The sequence below is a fragment of the Sinocyclocheilus rhinocerous genome, unplaced genomic scaffold (assembly GCF_001515625.1).
Source record: "Sinocyclocheilus rhinocerous isolate Xijiao unplaced genomic scaffold, SAMN03320098_v1.1 scaffold797, whole genome shotgun sequence".
Classification (NCBI taxonomy): domain Eukaryota; kingdom Metazoa; phylum Chordata; class Actinopteri; order Cypriniformes; family Cyprinidae; genus Sinocyclocheilus; species Sinocyclocheilus rhinocerous.
Window position 1 is genome coordinate 991,022 of NW_015632978.1, and position 15,039 is coordinate 1,006,060.

Consider the following 15,039-nt stretch of genomic DNA (forward strand, 5'->3'; position numbering starts at 1 on the left):
GTGGCAGTACTGAAACACTGTCTAAGCTGTTCGCCAATCACAACGCACCGGGACAGCTAACCAATCACAACACATTTTGTTTTTCGGAAGGCGGACCTTCATCAAAGTCGGAACTAATCGAGCCGTTTGTGCCAGGATGGGGAGAAAGGTATTTTAATCATGTAAATTATGTGAAAAATAATGCGTTTTTTGAACCACCAAGCATGAGAGCATGTTCTAGTACTCCCCCAAAACAAAATCAAGACTTTGTAAAAGAGCATAATAGGACCCCTTTAACATATATTGTTGCTCTTTTGTTAGTTTTGACTGCTTTTATTGTCCTAATTTGTAAGTCACTTTGGATAAAAGCGTCTGCTAAATGACTAAATGTAAATGTAAATGTAACCGAAGTGTTACCAAAAATTTGATAGGTTTTTCTGTCGAATTGTACAGTATGTTCGAGTTCAACAAATGAGGGGAAAAGCTTATAGAAACTGATAATGTAGACACAAATGCTCCAGCCAAGCACAATTGGAGATGACGCCTCATGTTTTGTGAACTTTGCTTTATAACCAGAAGAACAAAATGGCTCAGAAGAACAAAAATAACAACTTCCCCTTTTAATAATAGACTAAATGAGCAATATCATTGTTTTCAGTGATATGCAACATTTCGGTTAACATACCAAAAATGTGTTTTACGGTTTCATGACCCTTTAAAGTGCACAGGTGATATGGTTCACAAGTCATACACACTCTTTATGACGATTTTTCTTTGTCATATATGGAGCTTGACAGCATCTTCCCCATTCAAGAAGCACCTGAGACAATCTGCTAAAGAAAAAAGCAATGAATTTAGAAAGGCATGAGAGTGAACAAATAATATTTTTGTTAAGGAAATTATATTTTTGTTAACTCTTGAGGGTTATAAAGTTACAGTCGCATATTTTAAATATTATCTGCGCTGCTCCGTGCATGCCTGCTATGCATTGCAAGTGCATTACTGTAAATAAGTTTCCGTGTTTCTTTTTTTCCAAACGCAAGTCAAAATTGTTTCCTGTGGTAGTTGATGGCATGCCACAGATGCTGTCCATCCTTAAGACTTCAGTGACACACATAGCTGAGATTCTTCCACTTAAGAAAAAAAATCAATAACCCGAAGCACGCAATAGATGCTCTGGTGGGTTTACCCGCTCGACGAGACGCATGTATGTGCGTGATCAGTGAAACAGATGCTGCTGGGCTCAGACAGCTGTGGAGTAAAGGCACCAATTACAGTGGCAGCCCTGCCTCTGACACACACTATTACACACTCTATAATCTACCCTGCAAATCTCACTCCCACACAGTGTCAAAGGGGAACGAGAGAGAGCGCGAAGTGAAGTGAAAAACAGGCAAAGAGAGCGAGAGGGGGAAGCTTAGAGACATGCAGAGAGTAAATGAGAGAAACGATGGACAGAAGAGGGCTGAAGGACAGGAGAATGAGTGTGTGTGTGCATGTAAGGAAGGACGGGGAGAGCGGAGCATGATGGTGTCATATCTGAACATATACTGATAGGGAAGTCAGATTGCTGGGCTGGGAAAACACTGCCCATAATTGCTGCACTAGGATCAGCTTCCTCTTCTCAAATCCAGCCCATAATTACTTACTGGTCAGAAAGGAAAAGCTGACTCTAGAACAGCAGGAGCAGAAAAAATTAAGCTCACATCATTCGGGTGCAAAAGGGATAACGGTTTTATTTCTGAGGTCACCACTCACCATATTTTTTAATTTAAAAAAAACAAAAAAACAAACAAAAACAATTAATTCTTGGAAAATGGTCACATTTAATTGTGCAGGCTCAAAACTAGATATAGTTTATTTATTTGTATAATCATTTATATATTTTTTTCTTTGATTTTTTTTTTTACGTTTTATTTAACTTTGTAACTAAGTTTAAGATTTTATGTTTTATTTCTGAGGTCACCACTCACCATATTTTTTAATAAAAAAAATAAAAATTAATTCTTGGAAAATGGTCACATTTAATTGTGCAGGCTCAAAACTAGATATAGTTTATTTATTTGTATAATCATTTATATATTTTTTTCTTTGATTTTTTTTTTTACGTTTTATTTAACTTTGTAACTAAGTTTAAGATTTTATATTTTATTTATTTATTTATTTAATTATTGTGTGTCTGTGAATATATGATATGATATATATATATACACATATACACACTACATAAGCCAATATATACTTGTACATAACAAATACTAATCAATTAGTTGACCATCAAGACCATTTCTAAAAAAAACATATACAGTAAGGAAGGAGACGCACTTCAACGTCAGAGACTTCTCCTTTACCCTTCAGATTTCTCACCCTCTGTCGATGAAAGCACAAAAATAAATATGACACAAGACAAACAGGAAGTGGAGAACAGAGAGCAGAACAGAATTAAAGGAAGTACAGGGGAAGAGTAGAAAGTACGGACAACTGTGGAGAGAGAGAAAGGAAGAGGGTGTTCACAGAGATAGCGGCATGTGGAGAAGCAGATTTTGGCTTGAATAAGCGAGTCCGTCTGGGTGTCCCTCTCGGCAGAGATCACTGTCATTAAAGTGCTACATGAGAAGACGCTCCGGATGTGTGCGCAGAGGCCTGAAGAGAAAGAGAGTGGGCTACATCCTTCCAAAAACCGGCCTGGGAAGGCCACACACAGCTCTAGTGAACACTCCCTCGCCAACCAGCCGCAGGCACGCCTCCTTATTAGCTAGAAGAGTAAATCAACGCAGAGAGACTGGAGATCTCCAGGGAGAGAGCGAGCGAGCGAGTTAGCTCTGTCACGGGTGCTAATTTTACAATCTAAATCACTCTTGTCTACACACTATGGTAGTTCTGTTCCAAAGCCTAGTGACCCAGCAAGTACAAAACGCTTTTACACTGCTTTCACAGCACTGCATTTTGGTTGCTGTTATTCGGTGCATTAGAACTTTTTTTAAAAACCTTCTAGAAACTTGACTTGAAAAAAAAATTTACTTAAACATAATGTGCAGTTTATGGATTTGAAGCACCAAAAATGATCAGTAGCAAAGTGCAACTTTAAAGAAAAGTTACACTGTATTTACAAAAACGTCTGAATTTTTTATAAAGTTTTGGAGACGTTTTATATCACATTTGTTTTCTTAAAGCACATGCAAAATGTCAATAACTTGTTTTTACTGCAGATGCAAAACCAAACCAAACTGCAACATTTATGGGACATTATGCTCTCCAAGGCTGCATTTATTAAATACAAAATACAGTAAAAATATTGTGAAATATTATTACAATTTAAAATAATTGTTTTCTATTCAAATATATTTTAAAATGTAATTTATTCTTGGGATGCAAAGCTGAATTTTCAGCATCATTACTCCAGTCTTCCTACGTGGGCAGCAGACAGCAGGGCAGCTGTACAATAGAACTGTTGAGTGAGTTGTTAAAGGGGTTCACTTGAACTTTATAGACAGAAATACAAAAGGCAAATTGGTTTTGCAACCATGTGCCCTCTTGACCCTCGATTTGTAGCTAACAATCCAAATTGAATTTCGCACCTCAAAGACAAACAGCCCTAACCACATGCTCGAAAGCAGGATGGAGAGAGAGAACGAGTGAGTGAGTGAGACACAGACAGAACGGAGGGAAAACAGGAGCAGACAATTGCAGGAAAACTACTCAGAGGCCCAGAGAGGAAGAGACCGGGAGACAAACAAAAGACAGACATACAGAGAGAGAGAGAGAGACAGCATGATGAAGTACAGAGTTCTGCGTGGCACACACACACACCCAGACGCCGACCTTTCCCGTTTTACACAGCGGTTTCATTGTAAGCGTTCATGTGGCCGCTGTAACCCAAACAAATAAAAACACTTCAAAACAGCTGCGAAATATTTTTATTTTTTTAAACTGTGACATTTATTCCAGAATTCTGTGATGAACAGAAGGTTGATTAAAAGAACAATATTTATTTAAAATATATTGTTAAAAAATATATAGTCTTTACTGTCACATTTGATCAATTTAATGCATTCCTGCAGAATAAAATCTAAACGAGTGTGGGAGAGACGGAGATTATGGGCGTGTGGATTCGAGTGCATTTCTGTGTGATAAAAACAGCTCTGGGATTAGACTGCCGTGCCGTTATGGGAGACGGAGCTTTGTTAAACATTCAGAGTGGAAAAGCCCTGCCTTACCATCAGATAATAACATGGGGTGAGAAGAAAGAGAAACAGACAGTATACAGTATGTTGTGTGTTCATATAAGTAAGAAACCTCAAGTGGTCCGATCAGATTGAATCACCACCCAAAGGGATTTTCAATTGCTCCGAGATGAGCTTTTAAAACCCAAGAGACTTCAGTGACTTCTTAGCTAAAGTCAATATGAAACTGCATTTCATAAATTTGACATTTTTATGATTCTATCCATCAGGAATTGATTGGATATTGAAAAGTGGGCATTATATTCTAGAATGGAGCCAGACGGGTCACCTAATGTCGCTTTTCCACCGCATGGTACAGCACGGTTCACTTTTGGGGGGTTTTCCACTGGGTACAAGTACCTGGTACTTTTTTTACTTTTTTTAGTACCACCTCGGTTGAGGTTTCAAGTGAACCGTACCGTTACCAAAACGTGACGTGTAAACTCTGCTGATCACGGATTGGCTGGAGAGAATCATCACAACCTGCGTCACTGAACTTGCGACACAAACACAACAGAACTGCTAGAGCCGTCCCATCCTGAAACGCCTCCTGTACCTACTTTTGAGGAGACTGACAGTAGCCTGAAACCATTTATAAACATCTATAACATTAACCTGTAAGTCACACAGCCTAGCTGATGTCAGTGGAAAATGGGGTCTTTTGACTTTGAATATGAATTTTATCTCAGATGTTTCTCATTAAATGTGTTTGGAGAATTAAATCTAGACATGTTGTATGACACGATTGACATATATAAGAGTATAGAGCTATAAACTGAATGTGGATAGCAGCTATTTGGTGTGAAACGTTTGAGTTTATATTGAGATCTCTGACTTTTGATTGCAGACTTTAGTATCTTGGGAAGTCTGAGCACAGGTTGAGACACTGCTGAGATCTCATCTGAAACTGAAAGAGGAGACGTGTGAGATTTATGAAGACTGCTTGGAGGATGACATTAAACCATGGTTGAAACATCTGGAGAAATTTTAGTAAAACATCTCCTGCTCGCCAATGGATCCTCAGCAGTGAATGGGTGCCGTCAGAATGAGAGTCCAAACAGCTGATAAAAACATCACAATAATCCACAAGTACTCCACACCACTCTAGTCCAGTCCATCAACTTTAAATCGTCGCTTATGGCCAAAATACCAGTCCATAATCCATAATAACACCTCCAATAAAAAAAAGTCCATCCCCTGTTGTTTTCTCACATCAAAATCCACCAACATATTTGCTTAGAACTGCTGTTGTTTGTAAATGATGATTGATCTGTGCATATTTCTGTTCTGATTCAAACAAGTTGTCTTCTTAACTGGAGAAAGCAATATTATGGAAATAGGACTCGTATTTTAGCCAGAAGCAACAGTCTCACGTTAAAAATGTCTTGATGGATTTGTTTCTTACAAATGCAGCTTTTGGCTTCTTAAGACATGAATTGATGGACTGGAGTGGTGTGGATTACTTGTGGATTATTGTGATGTTTTTATCAGCTGTTTGGACTCTCATTCTGACGGCACCCATTCACTGCAGAGGAGAATGCCTACATCTTGGATGGTCTGAGGGTAAATTTTCTGCAAATTTAAATTTTTAGGTAACCTAGTGCTTTAACTGATTGTTTATTTATTTATTAGCTTATTTACGGTTTGCTTTTGTTGTTTTTTTCTCTTTTATCCACCCTGTAAACCTCTAATCAGAACATACTATTACATGCTATTGTTTTAGCCAGTTTATGACATGTGCGACCAAACTACATCTCCCATGATTCTTTGGGGCATCACAAAAAAAAGATAAAAGCATAATTTTAACACCTAAAACATATCCCGTGCTCTTCGATTTAGGCCACAAAAGCATCCTGCCTTTGTCAGGAAGCATGAAAGAGATCATGAAATATGAACTCGCCCAATACATTCATTTTGTTCCAACTAAAACCACTCGAACACCAATCATGTCGTAATTACTCCCATGTAGAAACTCCTCAGGAGGACCTGAAGGGAGCAAAAGCCCCTCAACCGCAAAACCAAGAAACTCAGTTAGCGCTCTTCCCAAATGGAGAAAAATGTGTCTGTGTGCCTTTGATGAGTCAATGAGAGTAAATAAAGAGCCGCAGTCGGTAATGTGATGTTACAGCAGGACTGGACAGCATTGAAAGCGGTTTAAGTTTGAAGAGCTCTTTTCATGTGAAGAGCGCTGCCATATTTCAAAAGCACACAGAGAGACGGAGAGAAAGAGAAGCAGCAGCCGAACGCCTCCGCCGGCTTCTACTGTAACCGCATCGCAGCTATTTTGGCGACAGTCTGGAAACAGCGACGATCCAGAAGCCCATCAGGGGGGATAATTACCTCGTTTTCGCTTAAATGCGCGCTAGATTATTTCCGACTAAATCCTCAAACGGTGTGGTATCTGCCATTCTCAGATGCATGAGGGATTTAGGACAAAGCAGCCATGGGTCAATGCGACTGTTTCTTATGTATTAAGCATAAAAACAAAACGGTTTGTTATGAATAGAACCCAAATAAAACTAGTGCCCTACTCAAACAAAGACAAACTTCATCATAATTACATTACTATTCTGAATGTTGTCTAAAATATAGTTTTTGTATGGTTAATGGAGAATAGCAAGTTATTTTCCTGCAAAATGTAAAAACTTTGTTTACCAATGTTTGTAATTTTAGTGGTTTACTTTTTATGTATGAACAGATTGATTGATTTCCTCCTTTTTGTTCAAAATATATTTAATTTTTTTTTCTTTTCATCCACCTTGAATCCCTTATTAGAAATGATAAATAAATCATAAATAATTTTTAAAAGAATGTATTAACTGATCATTCATTTTTATGTATTTATTTGTTTATAATTTCTTTAATCATTACCTCTCTTTTGTTCAAAATTTTAATATAACTATTTACAATGTATATATTTACTTACTTTTATTTTTGTTATTTTTCCTCCATGAAACAAATCATATAAAAATATAAATAAATCCTAAATAATAAACTTAATTTCAGTATTAACCGATTGATTATTTATTTATTCATTCATTCAATTCAAATTATTTGAATTATTTTATCAATACCTCCTGTTGTTCAGTATTTATTTATTAATTCATTTTGTTATTTTTTTCCGTTTCCTCCATGCTGTAAACCTTATAAAAATTACAAATAATTCATAAAAAAATAATTTAAAATAATCTGTATTCTTTTTACATAATAATAAACAAAAAAGAATAGCGTAGCTGCTGGGCTTCAAAGAAATCGAGATTCCTGATTCTAGAACAAAAAAAATGTATTACAGCTTATATGGAGATTTTGCTATTGTTTGGAAAGGAAGAGGTGCCCTCCCGGAAACCCTGTTGGGAAAATGCACGGGATATCAAAAAAAGTCATGCATTTTTAATGGCACCTTCAGCACATCCTCGACAGAAGTTCTGCGATTGTGCTGGGTGCATGATGACAGGCAATTGGAAAAGTAACACAGCGGTTGGCGTGATCAAGAGTCCTTCACGCAAACACACACACACACACACACACACTCGGTCACCACACTTGACACGATCCGTGTCTGAGCCGGGAGTTTCCTAATCTGTCTGCACCCAGTGAGGAGGCCTGGCCTCTGCCTTAATCTCTCAGGGAGAAAATCCGGGTGTCCCTTTGCCTCTGAAAGACACTCCCACCGCACTGCCACACCTCAAACACACCGACACGCACAAAGCGTGCTTTGATCGGCGCTAATACACGCCACAGTTGATCCGTGAAAATAGCAAATGACCCATTATGACATCACAAAAACTGGCGGCAAAACAAACCAAAAGACCCCAGAGCCGCCACAATGACCCGACGCGGTGTTATCAGAGAGAGGTCTGTAAATATGATTCAAAGGATCTTCATCTGAAATTCATGAGCCGTCGAGTGCCGACTTGTTCACAGGGGTTTTGTTTGTTGTCGAATTCCCATCAAATGAATGTGTTTTGCGAAGAAACAGATTTAAGGGGATAGAGAGGATGTTATCGCCTGTTCACCCTCATGTAACCTAAAACACAATGGGACACAAAATTACTTACACTTCCATTTTGAAAAAAAGTAATACATTTATTCAGCAAGGATGCATTAAATTGATCAAAAGTGACGGTCAAGACTTTTACAATGTTAAAAAAAGATTTCGATTACAAATAAATGCTGTTCTTATGAACGTTCTATTCATCAAAGAATCCTGAAAATAAAAGTATCAAAGTTTCCACCAAAATACTGGACGGCACGAATGTTTTCAACATTGATAACTATAATAAGAAATTATTCTTGAGCAGCAAATCAGCATATTAGAATGATTTTTGAAGGATCATGCGAGCATTTTACAAAATATTAAAATAGAAAACACTTCTTTTAAAAGGTAATAATACTTCACAGTATTACAGTTTTTACTGTATTTTTGATCAAATAAATGCAGCCTTGATGTGCATAAAAGACTTCTTGTAAAAAAAAAAAAACACATCAAAAAAGTTCTTACCAACCTTAAACTTTTGAATGTCACTCTATATTGGAGAAAGCCCAGGCTGCTCCATATGTGACCCTGGAGCACAAAAGCAGTCTTAAGTCGCTGGGGTATATTTGTAGCAATAGCCAAAAATACATTGTATGGGTCAAAATTATCGATTTTTCTTTTATGCCAAAAATCATTAGGATATTAAGTAAAGATCATGTTCCATGAAGATATTTTGTAAATTTCCTACCGTAAATATATCAAAACTTAATTTTTGATTAGTAATATGCATTGCTAAGAACTTCATTTGGACAAATTTAAAGGCGATTTTCTCAATATTTAGATTTTTTTTTGCACCCTCAGATTGCAGATTTTCAAATAGTTGTATCTCGGCCAAATATTGTCCTATCCTAACAAACCATACATAAATGGAAGGCTTATTTATTCAGCTTTCAGATGATGTATAAATCTCAATTTCAAAAAATGTACCCATATGACTGGTTTTGTGGTCCATAGTCACATATAATAAAAGTGTAAGGTGACTTGTCAAGTTCCTAAAACCAAAACTAATTTTCTAGATACTAAATCTGTTAAAGTTATATATGAAACTTGGTTTAAGGAACAGACTGAAAGTGTAAGTCATGTACGCCGCAGTTCTGATTCATGCTGATATTCAAACGTGAAGTTTACAATATACACAAGCATATGCAATGATGATGAACGTTTTATTTATATAGGAGTCCACATGAAAAATGTGCACATTGCATACCTTCCCCAACCCTTGCATATTTGTTTATTAAAGACTTTGGCTAATCTGATAATGCATTCAGCTACCAACAAAAGTGCAGTAATCTCTTCTCAATTTAACACACTTTACCACGCACCATTGCACATTTCCCACCAAAATTACTACTGATTTCATCTGGGCCTAGTTACCAGCTGCATGGGAAGTTAACCGCTACAAAAGCAGGGCGTAACTGTGCTACTCACCTAAACTGTGACCAATTATCTGCGAAAATCTCCGGGCATCACAGAGAAGATTGTCTTATTTGCGAAACCAATTGATAGTGCGGCGCAGAAGACTGTGCAGCGTGGATCAGTGTGCACTTTCAGCGGGTCATGCTGTGCGGTTGAACTCATGCTCAATGCAATGATGCAGTTTGGTCCGCTGTTATGGGGCTTTTTGCTCTCAGAGCAATACTTTGTGAAAATGAGGGGATATTACTGCAAACAATTATTTGAAAAGGGAATTGTGCATATAATAATTGTTTTAAGGGGTTTGATTTGGCATAGTGAAAAATGACAAAAGGCGCTTTGTGTCGACCTCTGCCATAGACAGAAGAGGAAAAAAATAGATTTACTGGTTCTCACTCATATTTGTAAACTTGCCAGGTTTGAATATGATCATCAATGACACTTCAGAGCTACAATGGATCTTTAAATGTATCTATACATACAATTTATCTATACGTTATTTTGCATAATATAGGCCCATATACTGCGCTTTTATTTATAGAAAACATATATTTATGCTTTATATGTACGCATACACATTTTGATAAAAAAATTAAAATACATATAAAGCATAAATATATGTTTTCTATAAATAAAAGCGCAGTATATGGGCCTATATTATGCAAAATAACTTTTTTGCTTCATGCGACGGACAAGTAAATATCTTTTGAGCAACATGGGTGTGAGCAGACGATGCCAGCATTTGCATCTTTCAGCGAATCAATTCTCAAAGCTCCAGCAGATGATAACATCAACATCAGCTCCTTCAACGCTTAACTTGCTAGGTTCAAAAAGGATTTTAAACTCCTGTCTGGCGGCTGCGAGAAATGTTTTGTTTTTGCGAGGGTGCCCTGGGAAGTTTCAAACATGTGACATTGGTGCGCACACACACACACACACACACACACACACAACACATGGTTTCCAGTAGCACTAATCTCTAAACGGACAGAAACAAAACAAACAAAATGGCTCACATATGCTAGCATGTTTCTAGGGATAAGACACTCAATAGTGAGGGTGAGTTAATCTGGTTCTGGAGCAGGTGTAGCAACACAAGCATGCCAAAATCTGCCCTCTCCTCCTTCCTCTGGCCGCTTGCTGAGTCTCGGCCGTGCGTTTTCTCTTGTGTTTGATGCACGCGACCCCATCCCCCTTCCCCGCCTGTCATTCCCGACCTCTCTTAGCACACACACACACACATTTGCAACATAAACACTGACAAACACACACCGTTTGGCTGGTCAGACCTGTATTCCTGCTTCCTCTCCTAATTTACATCCTTTATCATTACGATGGGATTTTGCATACCTGTATGAATGCGTAGTCGAGTACTTCCCAAACAGACACAGTAACCTAATGTTATAAGCAACACAAAATCACAACAATGGCAGTTAAAGACTCATTTAGCTCATCGGAAAATCAAGTAATAGTCAATAAACACCCCATATCATATGGGTCTTCCTTAATTTAATTTCACAGAGTCAATTTCTGCGCCTGTGATCCTCGGGATAACCCGGAGTTCGTACATGACTGATTAACAATGCACTAACAGATGTCTTCTTTGTGTCGATACGACGTGTGTGTATGTATGCGTTCGAGCGGGGGGTTGGTAGGTACACTGGTGTGTGTGAGCGTGTGAGTGTTCGTCTCATCCTTTTGAAAGGAAATCCCATTATAATCCAGATTGAATGCTGAGAGCAGTCAATGTCAACCTCGTAACCTCTTCAGAATCTCCAGGTTTGGGCATTTTGAATGAAATTAAAGCCAAATCTGAAAGTAAAATCGAGGCTAAGGACACAATAGCGGCTTAATTGGATTTAGTTCAAATGCATCACACTCCAAATGGGTATAATTCATTTAGCACTTCATAATCACCAATTTTGTATGTAAATCATTGCAGTGATTAGCGCAATTATATTCCAAGTCTTTTCGTACTCGAGTATCTTTCTGTGTAGATCAATAAATTTGGTTAGGGCCGTACCAGAGATCCACCAATCAACCAATCTGCAAGTTAGTTTTGTGTTGAATAACAATGTTTTGGCAATTGTTTTGGAATCTTTCCCTGTAAATTGTGTGAATTTCTTGGATTGATTGAAGGACGAACAATGGCAAGAGCTACCAGGCTAATCCATCAGCACAGACACATGGGGGTTTCTACATGCAGGATGGGGCAAAAAAAGGATTTCAGTGCTTCAGTAACACCCATATGGGCCTGAACTATGATAGAATCTGCATGGAGTAAAAAATAGATTGCATCTTATCAAAAACTCCACAGAGTAACGCTGCAAGAATTACACTTCCCGTGTACTTATAAAACAGCTTATGGATTAAAATGATTTTTTTTTTACAGAGCACAGAGTTACTACACATGTCAGTCTTGAAATGCTCTCAGGAAGCCTTTTAATAGCAACAAAAGACCGAGCAATATAATATATGTGCTATAAAACCAGCTGATACTTTGTCAATAACTCAGTCCACATTTTTGATTAACAAAAGTGTTATTTCCTGTATCATTTGCAAAATCGAACAGCCTTGTCAACTACTAATAAAAAAGTGCTGTACAGAGCACTGCGTGAATGAGTCCTTAAACCCGTAAACAAGTTAGCATTTTTAAACTTCTGGTTCATTCTGCCTATAAGCAAGTGGGTTTTTGGTTGAATGTCTGAGATAATGTCTTAATAGAAGCTCAAGATATTTTCCCATTTTATTCTATGACATAAAATACACCAGTAATTCCTGCTTGTGATTTTATATGTCTTGAAAGAGGCAGTTGTTATAACAAGTGGCTAAAAGGGACTACAGAGTTTGTTGGGGACATTAAACATTGTCACGTCATCACATCATCAATCTTTGTTTAACTTAAACTTTCTAATTAAATTTTAGAATGTAATGAAAGATTTTGGAAGCTTAATGGTGAATGTTGAAGTCATGTGACCGTGGTGTAGTTCGCTTATAGCCTAACGTTGGATGTGTACTTATGACGATTGTATTTAGGCTTCCAAAATTCATAAATGTTAAGATTATCATGATGAACAAAACATGTGCGAATCATAAACTTTTGTTGGTCACAGAGCTTATTTTCAGCAATAATCCAAAAGCCAACGGAAAAATCCCATTGGGTTTTTGTCAAGGAAACCAGGGTGATGCTAAATTCCAGGTAAGCCTAAATATGAGGCTATTTCATCCCTGCAGCGCTCCATTTAACACATTCATTTAGACCAATTAATAAAAAAAAATAATAATTTAATCATGCCCCCTGATCGACAGTTTTTAACAACAGCACAACAGAATGAAACACAATAGAGGGGTCAAAGTTGAAAATGCTTTTGTTCCTGTTTTGTAAGCCGCTTTGGATAAAAGCATCTGCTGAAGGCATTAATGTGAAAGTAAATGAGAAGTTTTAACTTGACTTGGTGTGGGACACTGAGATGTACATACATTAACCATTTCAAAAATACTACAGATACTATGTACACTGTGAATAATGCTTGGATGAATCATTCATTTCATTTGCCATTACTAAACTGTCTTATGTACAGATCAGCATTACGGCCACGGCTGACCCTGCCCTGTAGATATCGGCATCAGTACCGGCCATTAAAAAACCTATATTGGTCGACCACTAGTATATAGTGCACATGGGACACGCAGGCCTCATTACGCAGTATTGCAGCGCTAAGCACATAAGAGAGGGGCAGAGGGACGTAGATTAGAGATTATTAACACGAAACACAGACTAATCAGTTCAACAGAAAATCCCCTGAACCACAAGAAGAACCACGGAAATGAGAAGACGAAAGAGAAACGACAGAAGGAGAGAGATTATTTGAAGAATTAGCAGAATGTTTGCAAAGAAAAAGAAAGAAAGAAAGAAAAAGAAAAAGAAAGAAAGAAACAAAGGCAGCTATTGAGACAAAATGAGAATAATTTCAGTGGAACAAAACAGTAATTATTCTGTTGTTAATCTGTTGACGGTTTTCATAGGCAGTCATGTGTGGATGCATAATGTGCTGAAGAAGGCAACGCAAAAGAGAGCGAGAGGGAGTGTTTCTGGCATTGATGAACTCTACCCGTGTTCATGCACGCTTGCGGAATGTGAAGGACCGACCACAGTGTTGATTTGGTGAAAATGAGCCAAAATGCTTCAAGACATCCCTGCTTGATACAGCAGCACATCTGCTCAGCGATCACGAAGCCTGCTGAAATCATCCCTTAGTCTACTGAACCAAGACACTATCATTAATATCTTTTGTCTGAGATGAAGACTATTAAAACCTCACAGATTACAGGCTACTACTAACTAACTAGTCATTCAGCAGACGCTTTTATTTAAAGTGACAGTGCACTTATTACAGGTTCAATCCCACTCATAATGTATGCATTAACCTTTAGACCTGGTTTTTTTATACAAAGTACTCAAGTGGTAATGCTATAGCACTTTAATATGTACCGCGGTACTGAATGATTACAATATTATTCCATGGTATTTACATCAGTCAACTACTTCAAAGAAAACCATGGTACAGTTCAAAAAAAGTACCAAGTTTTGGACATGGTACTCAAACAGCATACAGCTGTCAGTCCTGTATCTGAGTCATTAAAATGGTTGCGTTCACACACATTTCGGTTATTTATGGCAGTGACATATGTGTCTAGCACGTTGCGGGTTTACATGTGTAGTTTCGGTAACTTACAGATCGCAGATGTGAGCTAAGTGTCATCTGAAGGTTTAAATTCAGTCATCGGTCAGTTTTGTGGTCTGCGTGCGACTCAAATGCTCTGCTCTTTACTCTGGTATAAAGAGATTTAACAGATTAAATCACGCCTCAATTGAACTTTCGTCGTGTCAAATGTGACAAGACTTTGCTCTTGTCTCCCACTCAGACAGATCCATTTTTGCATCCTCTCTCAACTAAATGACTCTTTCCTTATAAGGGACTCAACTTTTTTAACTGCAGTTAAAAACATCTGCTGCACACACACCGACAGGTGGAGAGAGTCAAACGCTGACACACCAAAGCTCACGTCTGGCTCAACTTGATTCAGAGGTTTGAAATAACAAGATCTCTTTGGCTTTGATGCTGCCTAATTACTTCCACGAGAAATGCCATTTTATCATGAACGGATGAACCAGAGCTTGAAAAAACACTTGGAGCCACCGGCCATGCAAGAATGCAAACTATTCCTAATGCAGGAGCCTTACAGAGCAGCCGATCGAGCATGACATATTCAATACAGCTCTTCATCTGAGAGGCTATACATGTAACATGGACATGAACTAACATGCACATTAAATGCACATGGACATATAAATGAAAGTCTATTTTGCAACTCACTTTTAATTGC

General features: G+C 37.8%; 1 protein-coding gene across 1 annotated transcript in view; it reads right to left on the reverse strand.

Annotated features, from left to right (window-relative positions):
* LOC107743121 (plexin-B3-like) overlaps positions 1 to 15,039 on the reverse strand; it is a 74,497-nt gene that overhangs the window by 58,588 nt on the left and 870 nt on the right. The gene's annotated exons all lie outside the window — the stretch shown is intronic.